The sequence below is a fragment of the Pocillopora verrucosa genome, chromosome 1 (assembly GCF_036669915.1).
Source record: "Pocillopora verrucosa isolate sample1 chromosome 1, ASM3666991v2, whole genome shotgun sequence".
Classification (NCBI taxonomy): domain Eukaryota; kingdom Metazoa; phylum Cnidaria; class Anthozoa; order Scleractinia; family Pocilloporidae; genus Pocillopora; species Pocillopora verrucosa.
Genome location: NC_089312.1, coordinates 699493 through 710300, shown reverse-complemented (window position 1 = coordinate 710300; position 10808 = coordinate 699493). Strand labels below are relative to the sequence as shown.

At 36.6% G+C, this 10808-nt stretch overlaps 1 protein-coding gene and 1 pseudogene across 1 annotated transcript in view; one reads left to right on the top strand and one right to left on the bottom strand.

Annotated features, from left to right (window-relative positions):
* The window catches only part of LOC131778903 (uncharacterized), a 13091-nt pseudogene extending 5806 nt beyond the window's left edge, over positions 1-7285 (bottom strand).
* Positions 1-10808, top strand: part of LOC131785480 (GFP-like fluorescent chromoprotein amFP486) — a 51639-nt gene that overhangs the window by 29056 nt on the left and 11775 nt on the right. The window lies entirely within an intron of this gene.

Here is a 10808-nt window from a genome sequence, read left to right as displayed (position 1 = left end):
CCAGCTCCCAGTTGGCTTGATAGCTCAGTTGGTTAGAGCGCTGCACCGGTATCGCAGAGGTCATGGGTTCGATTCCCGTTCAGGCCTGAATTTTTTTTTTCAGGCCTTATTTCTCAACTGCTTAAGTTGAGTATATACTGCGATGATCTTCATTTGCTTAAAATGTATTTTCCGCAGTACAAATATATGACTTTCATGTATTCTTATCACACCTTCTCCATCTACGGGTATATAAAGAACTCACAATTGACCAGCTCCCAGTTGGCTTGATAGCTCAGTTGGTTAGAGCGCTGCACCGGTATCGCAGAGGTCATGGGTTCGATTCCCGTTCAGGCCTGAATTTTTTTCAGGCCTTATTTCTCAACTGCTTAAGTTGAGTATATACTGCGATGATCTTCATTTGCTTAAAATGTATTTTCCGCAGTACAAATATATGACTTTCATGTATTCTTATCACACCTTCTCCATCTACGGGTATATAACGAACTCACAATTGACCAGCTCCCAGTTGGCTTGATAGCTCAGTTGGTTAGAGCGCTGCACCGGTATCGCAGAGGTCATGGGTTCGATTCCCGTTCAGGCCTGAATTTTTTTTTTCAGGCCTTATTTCTCAACTGCTTAAGTTGAGTATATACTGCGATGATCTTCATTTGCTTAAAATGTATTTTCCGCAGTACAAATATATGACTTTCATGTATTCTTATCACACTAACGCTTATGCTACTCACTAACACTAATTACGAAATACTGCGTTACATTACATTCACAGTCGGCTAGATTTAATTTATGTTGTGGTTATATAATAATATAAACCTAATTTGTACAGCGGCACAGCGGCACAGCATTTTAAAATTGTCAGATAACTCAGCTACCGTAATTTCCGGTCGATTACCCGCACGGCCGATTACCCGCACCGGCCGATTATTGCATACGGCGAAAAAAAAAGTCAACGGATTACCCGCACCGGTGGATAACCCGCACGTTGTTATTCAACTTTTTCGGTGGCGAAAACGTGACATTAAGGCGATACATTTCAGTCTTTCGATTCAGACATGTGCACAATTCTGTGTCAATATTAGCTTATACTTTATTGATTGATTATTGCTGCTGCTCTATTACCGATTTCATCGGCAAGAGTTATTACTCTAAGCTTATAATCAAACGTAAAACTGTGACGTGGGCGTTTCACAACAGGCATTTTAACTTAATTGGTGACTCGTGGATACACTTATCGCGAATGATCGAGGTTTATAATTCTTATTCAGTCAGTTACCTTTTTATAGCATGTAGGAGCGTAATGAGCAATATCCATTGTTCATTTGTCGTTAAAATACTTTTTCAGCGCGAAATTAGTTAAGTTTCGCACCTATTATTTTCAACATTCTGGTGATGCATTTGGGATTTAAAATTACTGTCGGCAATTTCTCAAAAAAATCGATATCTCCTGTTCTACTGGGCCTAACAAGTCCCTTAAAACGGGAAAATTCTCTTTAGCTCAAGCAAGTGAAAACTGGAAATTTGTTACTGATGCGCCGGATATCCTTGGATTATTTTTGTCACCATCAAGGTTTTGTTTTCACGCGTGCCGATAAAAATTTGTTTGTCACGCAACTAATTATGCGTGAAATAAACTCGAGTTGGCATCATGTTTTCGTGCCGCTTTGTGGCACTTTTGATACAATAAAATTCATTTGAGAGGTGGAAACGCAGGTAGGTGAGAAATTTTTTCAATTCAACTTCCAGAAGAATTTAAAATTGTCACATAACCCGCACCTCCCTATTACCCGCAGTGGCGCGGATTTAATGCAAAATCAACAGATTACCCGCGGGTAATCGACCGGAAATTACGGTAACTCTTTTTGCCATGCTCCAAGGCGATCTTCCATATTGATTTTCACAGCTATAAAAGAAAAAACAAACAAACAATCATAAAGACTGTGGCATAAAGGTATTAGGTGTTTAACTAGTACATTCACAATACATTCAGTGAACATTTAATAATTGTCATTAACGGCTATTGATTTCTCCCCAGCAAAAGAGCCAAATTCTATACAAAATAGAGCAACAGGAAACAAGAGACATAGTTTGAAGCTACACTGGTTTGCAGATTTAATGAATGTAACCGAAGAAGTTACAATTCATAGACCCAACGTTTCGACACTCCTGTCTAGTGCCTTCATCAGGGGTGATCTAAACGCTGCAACAAGAGGTCCTTTTATATGATCACTAATTAGCGGCCTTTTTTTTTTTCTGACGAGGTGTAAATAGGCGTCAGGAAGCAGACCGCCATCGTCACGATTTAAAGGAGCGTGGGCGGAGTTAATGTGCCAAGCCTCCAAACAAAGGCGCTGGTGGTAACGCCGATTAGTAGTGATAATTTTAGAATTATCCCACCCAATTGTATGGTTGGTTAGGCAAGTATGCTCCGATAAAGCTGAATTTTCATTTTTGCAAAGAAAAACCGCTTTTTGGTGCTCTTTTAACCGTGTACCAAACTGGCGTTTGGTCTGTCCGATGTATTCGTTATCACAGTCATTGCAAGGAATAGAATAAATGGCGTCGGTTCGTTGTTCTTTCGTGACAGGATCCTTAGGTTTGGCGAAAATATGCCCCAAAGTCTGAAAAGGTTTTTGAGCAACTTTAACGTTGTGGCTATTCAAAATTCTCTTGATGGGTTCAGTAACACCCTGTATGTAAGGAATAACAGCAAAACCAGTCGCTGGTTCCCTTTCATCAAGAGCGTTACTATTTGTAACTGGTTTCTACTGGTTACTATTTGTAACAGGAAACAAGTTTAAAAAACAAACCTGAGCCTTCTAAATCAATCATCTCAGTGTGAGTTCCAAAGTCTCGAAGAAACTTGTGCTTCCTCAAGGCATCAACAAAATACTACATACAAAAAACAGAACAAGCAACCACTTTTTTAACTGTACAACAACTGTATATTGCTGTTATGAGCATGTGCCAACATCCATACGAAATTGTATACAGGATAAAAGGGTGTCGAAACAACCCGTTACAGCACAATAATTCTTATATAAACACAAGCAACTAAAAGAAGAATCTCTAGGTTATACTGCACTTTTGAGTGTACCACCTTAAAGTCCAGCCTACTAAATAGGATCATTGAAAGAGTGTAAAAATATAAAAATACTGGGTTATACTACACTTCTGGGTGTGCCACCTTAAAGTACAGCCTACTAAATAAGATCATTGAAAGAGTGTAAAAATACAAACCAACCATATTGGGTACATGTATATCATTAGGATGGTTCAGCTTACCAACAATTAATACAAGAGCTATTTTTTGCAGGACCAGAGATGACACTGCTTTAAGTGTTTAAATCTAAGTGCAAAGAAAATAATTAATTACCTAGGCAAGACAAAGATTTCTCCAATCTGAACTCTAGTTGACAGCTTAGTGTAAAAAAAGAAGCTAAACACATGATTGCTGTCATACAAATCCTGGTCCAATGATTGGGATATGTACCTATTAAAAACAGAAAGATGATTCAATTTGGAGAGCAATTTTTCACTGCCATTGATCAATTGATTAGCACAACAATCTCAAATGGTGGATTTTAAAGAGGATGAAGTATGAGCTCTTTGCATCAGCAACCCCTTTAACATAGGGCAAAATTTTAGCCAAAAAATTGAAGGAAAAGAATAATAATAAATTATTTGTGATGTTTTACATTTACCTGAGGACACATTAAAAAGAAAAAAAAACAGCTACATTTGCAGGTTCTCACTAAATCAAGTACAGTGATATTCTTACATTGATATATTACTTACATAAGAAAAAAGTCAACAATGGAATCATTGACTTCCATCCCATCCTTCAATGTGGCAAGGTCCATCTGTAAGACCTGGATTTTTGCTACTGCTGGTGGTAGTGGAAACACAGCTATTACCCTGGAATCATGAAAACAAATGAAAATTAAATAATATTTATAAATAGCATAGTCTCAAACAAAAGCAAGAAAACTTTAAAACTGAAAATAAGGAAGTTAATACCCCATGATAAAAGTACATTAGACCATGAAAACAACAGCGTATTGACCATTGTTGGTGTAACTTGATTTCAAAACAGACCATTTTTAAAAAGATACCTGTCTTGATCAGTCGAAGTATTTTCTTTGCCAGCAACATTGGATGGTGTTTGATGGAGATGTTCATCTACAAGTAGGGCATCATTTTTGTGGCTTGCACCTACAGTATTACATATCAAAGTGTATATGTAAATTGCTTTCAAGACAGAGCAAGAGCGCATTGGAGTTTCAAAGTGCCAACTAAGCTAAGTGGAGGGAAGGTGACGTAGTTGAGTGTGAGGTTTTGCAGGAGCTTGGAAAAATAGTTAAATAACGAAAAAAACCTGAGACGGTTTTCTCTTAGTAAGTGAGAAATAGGAGTAGCACCAAACTTATTCTATCTATGACATAAGTGACAGCCATGTTTATGATCACACTGGTGTACTGTAGAAGTATTAAAATCTTGTTGGTTTTGTATCACTTTAGTAAACACACGCGCAGATGTGTTTATCAAACACATTCTACAGACTCATACATCAGTGACCTTTAAACCAGAAGAGCCAAAACAATGCTATCAATACACTCTCTTGATTTTTCCTGGAAATATACCACTAAGACATTTTTTTTAAAAATTTGCTTGAACCTTGATCCCTTTAGAGCTACAGTGGCACTATGAGAGTGATGGGTCTAATGCCTTTGCGTTACTACATGTCCATTAGTGCAAAAAGAATTTCCCCATAGCTCATAAAAGTATATTACAGTTTTAAACCAGTGACTAAAGATCAGCAGTGCAAACATACTGTATCTGTGTTCAGAGTATTTTGGTTTTACCTTTCGCAATCTCTGGTTGATTTTGAATTGCCTTTGAAAATTTGCTGGGCATTTTCTGCTGCTGGAACACTTTCAGGTCACCTGTGATGGACATAAAAAGCTACATTTCAACCTTAAGCAAAATAGGCCAATGAACAGATAGGAATAGAATAGAGCTGGGTATAATTGGCTCAATCAATAAACCTACCCCACCATATGATGTCTGACTTACCTTGCATTTTGCTGGTAAAGCCAAAGGAATTGGAAATCATATTTTCATATTCACAATTCCATTCATGTCTGTTGTAAACAAACTGTGGCTTGAAACCATCATGCACATGGCATGTTCTTTTCTCATCAAATACATACTCGAAGAAATCTTCCCCAAACATGAGTTTGTCCAAAGTTTGATCCAGAGGATATCACCTGAGTCCCAGGAAATGGACTTTGCTTTCCAACCACAGCCAGAAAAGTAGAATTGAAAAGTGTTCTGATTTTCCAATGTCTTTCCTGTAATGAGAGAAAACTCTCTATTACAAAAGTTTGGTGAAGTGCAAACCAATGAATTGTTTAAATTAATAACTGTTCAATGAAAAAGTAAAAAAAAAAAAAAAAAGGAGAACAGAGGAGCCAGTTAAACTTTTGCGAAGTGCATGAGAGAATTCTGAATGTATTGTGAATCCCTAGCAGACCAAGAATGAAGCTAATTTATGAAAATAACTGCTAAAAAAAAGCTTTTATGCAGAACGGATGTTGTTTTTTCGTCTATCTCTCCGAGAAGCCTTAAAGTCAATTCATGGTAAGCATTAATTGCATTCTTGCCCTCACTGACATTACTCCTGCTTTTCTTGAAATAGAAGCTAATTGGCTGTGAATAAACTTGTGAATTCTCCAAAAATTGCTTTGGTTCTTGCTCAATGCCCTATCATAATCTCAAAAACTTCATAACTTAGAAACTGTAGAAGCTGCCAAAATAAGATTAATCTATACTCTGTTTGGATGGAACTGTTAAATTAAAAAAAAAAAAAAAAAAAAAAAAGGAACAAGAATAGAAAGTATGATCCAAAAAAGTACCATCAACTTGATTGAAAGGTAGGGTTATCTTTATTAATTACTTGTTATCTTTATTGATGTGTGATGTGTGATTTGTGGCTTGGAGTATATAGTGCACCAGCATTTGTTCAACTGTAATTCAATGGAAATCAATATCTAACTTAGAAATAAATGGCCACTTTAATTGGTTTCCTACACAATCAGGGTCCATATTCTCATTAAATACGTTACCTTCCTTGCACTGTCTTTTTTTCACAGTCAAACAGAAACACACACCCTTTCAACAACTGCCAATTCATTACCAGTATTGGTTACTATTTACACTTACTTGATGAGGCTTCCCCATGCTGATCATGGCTTGTGGCTTTAAGCCAAAGCTGATGGGATGCTTCAAATCCCTGCTGACTAAACTCAGTCATTGACAAAAAGCGTCTCATAAGCATGGGGGCATGGTCAATAAGCAAGTGCCCATAATCCCCAGTTCCAAGGCTGCTTCCAAAAATATCTTTCAAAAGGAAACCCCATTCCTTACACTACAATTAAGAAGGGAAAAAGAACAAAGCAAACTCAAAAACCAGTGCACTAGATACTCACAAGTTATCATGGACAAGGATTCTATTTGGCATTTACCACTGATTCACATTGTGGGGATGGTGATTGACAAACCTATTTTATCAGGACTGATTAAATAAGTATGTACAGTTAATAATGAAGCTTGCAACAATATACACAAAAAGAAAGCCATGTGTTTTGCATTTTATATAACATTTAAGTGTATTTTACATTCAATCACAAACACAGTTGTAAAAAGGTTAAATAATCCCTTTTCATCAGCAACATGCTCTCTTAATCTTAAGGGTATGCATGAACATGTACATAACGAACACTTTGGCAATAAAAATGAGGAAATACTAGACCTTGACATCAAAAAGATCTACTTCTCCTTGCTCTGTATCATCAAATATTCTTGATCTCGTCACCTGTGCGATTTCCTTCCATTCTCTACAAACCTAGATACATGAAATGAATAACTTGGTAAAAGACCTGGTGTCAGAAACACAATAATTATTCCTTAAAAGCATGCTAATTAACAAAGCAGTTGGAGAATTTTTAAATCACCACTAGTTTACCCTTGTCAACATTTCCAGATGCTTCTTTGCAACATACTCTACAACCTCACTACTTTCTATACCAACAGTATTTTGTTGTGAGCGGCACAGCATTTTAAAATTGTCAGATAACTCAGCTAACTCTTTTTTTTTTTTTTTTTTTTTTTTTTAACATTTTTTTAAATTTTCACTTAAAGCACAAATACTAGAGTAATACAAACAAATACAAAGTTAATTACACTAACGCTTATGCTACTCACTAACACTAATTACGAAATACTGCGTTACATTACATTCACAGTCGGCTAGATTTAATTTATGTTGTGGTTATATAATAATATAAACCTAATTTGTACAGCGGCACAGCGGCACAGCATTTTAAAATTGTCAGATAACTCAGCTAACTCTTTTTGCCATGCTCCAAGGCGATCTTCCATATTGATTTTCACAGCTATAAAAGAAAAAACAAACAAACAATCATAAAGACTGTGGCATAAATGTGTTAGGTGTTTAACTAGTACATTCACAATACATTCAGTGAACATTTAATAATTGTCATTAACGGCTATTGATTTCTCCCCAGCAAAAGAGCCAAATTCTATACAAAATAGAGCAACAGGAAACAAGTTTAAAAAACAAACCTGAGCCTTCTAAATCAATCATCTCAGTGTGAGTTCCAAAGTCTCGAAGAAACTTGTGCTTCCTCAAGGCATCAACAAAATACTACATACAAAAAACAGAACAAGCAACCACTTTTTTAACTGTACAACAACTGTATATTGCTGTTATGAGCATGTGCCAACATCCATACAAAATTGTATACAGGATAAAAGGGTGTCGAAACAACCCGTTACAGCACAATAATTCTTATATAAACACAAGCAACTAAAAGAAGAATCTCTAGGTTATACTGCACTTTTGAGTGTACCACCTTAAAGTCCAGCCTACTAAATAGGATCATTGAAAGAGTGTAAAAATATAAAAATACTGGGTTATACTACACTTCTGGGTGTGCCACCTTAAAGTACAGCCTACTAAATAAGATCATTGAAAGAGTGTAAAAATACAAAAATGCTGGGTTATACTGCACTTTTGAGTGTACCACCTTAAAGTCCAGCCTACTAAATAAGATCATTGAAAGAGTGTAAAAATACAAAAATGCTGGGTTATACTGCACTTTTGAGTGTACCACCTTTAAGTCCAGCCTACTAAATAAGATCATTGAAAGAGTGTAAAAATACAAAAATGCTGGGTTATACTGCACTTTTGGGTGTGCCACCTTAAAGTACAGCCTACTAAATAAGATCATTGAAAGAGTGTAAAAATACAAAAATGCTGGGTTATACTGCGCTTTTGGGTGTGCCACCTTAAAGTACAGCCTACTGAATAAGATCATTGAAAGAGTGTAAAAATAAAAAATGCTGGGTTATACTGCACTTTTGGGTGTGCCACCTTAAAGTACAGCCTACTAAATAAGATCATTGAAAGAGTGTAAAAATACAAAAATGCTGGGTTATACTTCCTTTTTTGGGTGTGCCACCTTAAAGTACAGCCTACTAAATAAGATCTTTGAAAGAACTTTCGAAAGAAAGAAACTGTAAGCTCATGGATCTCCTAGGAAAGGTAACTAGTGCATAGTGTGAAATTGAAAAGGAAGCAAGTACTTACAAATGGTGCCCATTTTGATAGCGCTCTCCAACGAAACATCTGAGCGCTGCACAACATAAACCACACCTCTAAACTTAAAGAACAATAAACTTGAACTGTTGAACCACGAGTGAAGGTACTTGCCAATGCCACATCTGCTATCAAAGACTTACATCAATACGGGACTGACAAAATGTAACACGGTTAAGAATGAAATTCTTGGCAGTGTTTACATCCATGTAGGAGAGCTTTAACTTGTCCAGTGGAAGGGAGAGTCCCACAATCTCTTCAAGGTTTTGAAGAATTTCAAATTTTGTTGGACCTGAAATGTGTTTATCACAATGAGAAAAATAATAGATACCCACAAAGCAAATCAATTTTAAAATACACACAAAGCCAGTAATTCAACCACTCACGCACCTGACATAGAGCTCACATGAATGTTCTGCTTTGAAATGGCAGACTCCTGACCACTCTTCTTCTTAACAGAAATTCTATCACCATGAAAAGACTCTGGGCCAAAGCATTTCAGGGCTTGATTGGCTTCTGGAAGTGAACCAATCTTGTAGGCAATCAGACCAATGGACGCAAGCAACTGCTCTGTATTGCGCATCTCCATATGGAGAGCACACAACTGAATGCTAGTAAGCTCTTCATCAAGGAGAAAAAGGAGATCATCCCGAATTCCAGTTGATCTGCAAATACAATGATGCATTTACAATGTATTTATAAATAAAAAATTAATAGCCTCATGAAGACCATGGCAATAAATAAATGGGAATAACTCAATGAATCTTAAAACTCATTACAACTCCATAGCGGATTAAATGTGACTTTCTGAAATGGGTGACACCGCTGGATTTTTTACCTCGAAGGCTCGGTTTATTCCTTTGGGCATTGCTTTCGGTGGCTGCCGAAAACGTGTCGGTTTTATTCGTTTCGAAAAAGGTGAGATATTTTGGAAGAAGACCAAAGGAACTGCGGAAGGTACTTCAAAAGACTTGGACAATAGTGTAATTAAGCTACCTTGCGCGAACAGACTTGTGATCTTGTATCCTTTTGTTTACATTGTCTTGAGATGAATGAACTCGAGATCGATTAACTGCAATCATTTGAATGGATTTAGTTTCTATTCACGGTGTATTTTTAGCCTTAATATGTTTTTAGGATTAAAGAGCGTCGCAAAAGATTTAAAGATGGATCTTGGACGAGTTGTTGTAATCACTGCGAAGAGCAAAAGCGAAAATAGTTTATCATTTCGAGCGCCGATCGTTTTGTTTTCGCCGATCTCACCCTGAATCTCTAATTAAAACTCAAAGAATTGTGTGTCTGGCAAGGTATTTAGATGATAATAGTAGTCCGTGGAAAGTTTTCTTGTCTCATTATCTTAAGAATGTAGGAACCAGTTTTCTGCTTCAGTGCAATTTCAATCCATCGCGCCTACCCTGTAAACTACCTTCTTTTTATAAAGAATGTCTTGAAGTTTTGTCTGACTTTAATGGCAATCACGATATAATAGCTACAAAACAGGACGTTTTAAATGTGACTATCTGGAACAACCAGAACCTCTTGATTAACAAGAAATCAATATACAACAAGAGAATAAAAGAAGCAGGTTTTGTGAAATATTCACTCAAATGACTCAAAATTAAAAAGGTGGGACGCTTTTAGAGAGAAAAATCTCTCCTTGTCAGATTACTTACTCCTACAAGGCATTTTTTCCGCCATTCCGCCTAACTGGAAACAGCTCCGTAACGTTGGAGAGAATAATAACAACCGAATTGACAAAACTGTTTCAGACGATGTTCAAGATATAACTAGAATGACTTCAAAATCAATCTATTCCACCCTGGTCAAACGAATCCAGATTTCTCCGACTGCCCAATCTAAGTTAAATTCCGTATATAATATTTCAGGTAATATAGACTGGAAAAATATTTATCTATTGCCGGGTCGAGTCACTCTTGACACCAGAACGAGAGCCTTTCAATACAAAATCTTAAATCGTATTCTCTACACCAATAAAATCCTATATAAAATGAATTTGGTTCCTTCTCCGATGTGTACCTTTTGTGGAGATCACGAAGAAACTCTTGAGCATCTTCTAATCAGCTGTACCTACACTAAAAACTTTTGGCTTTCGGTTATTTCTTGGTCA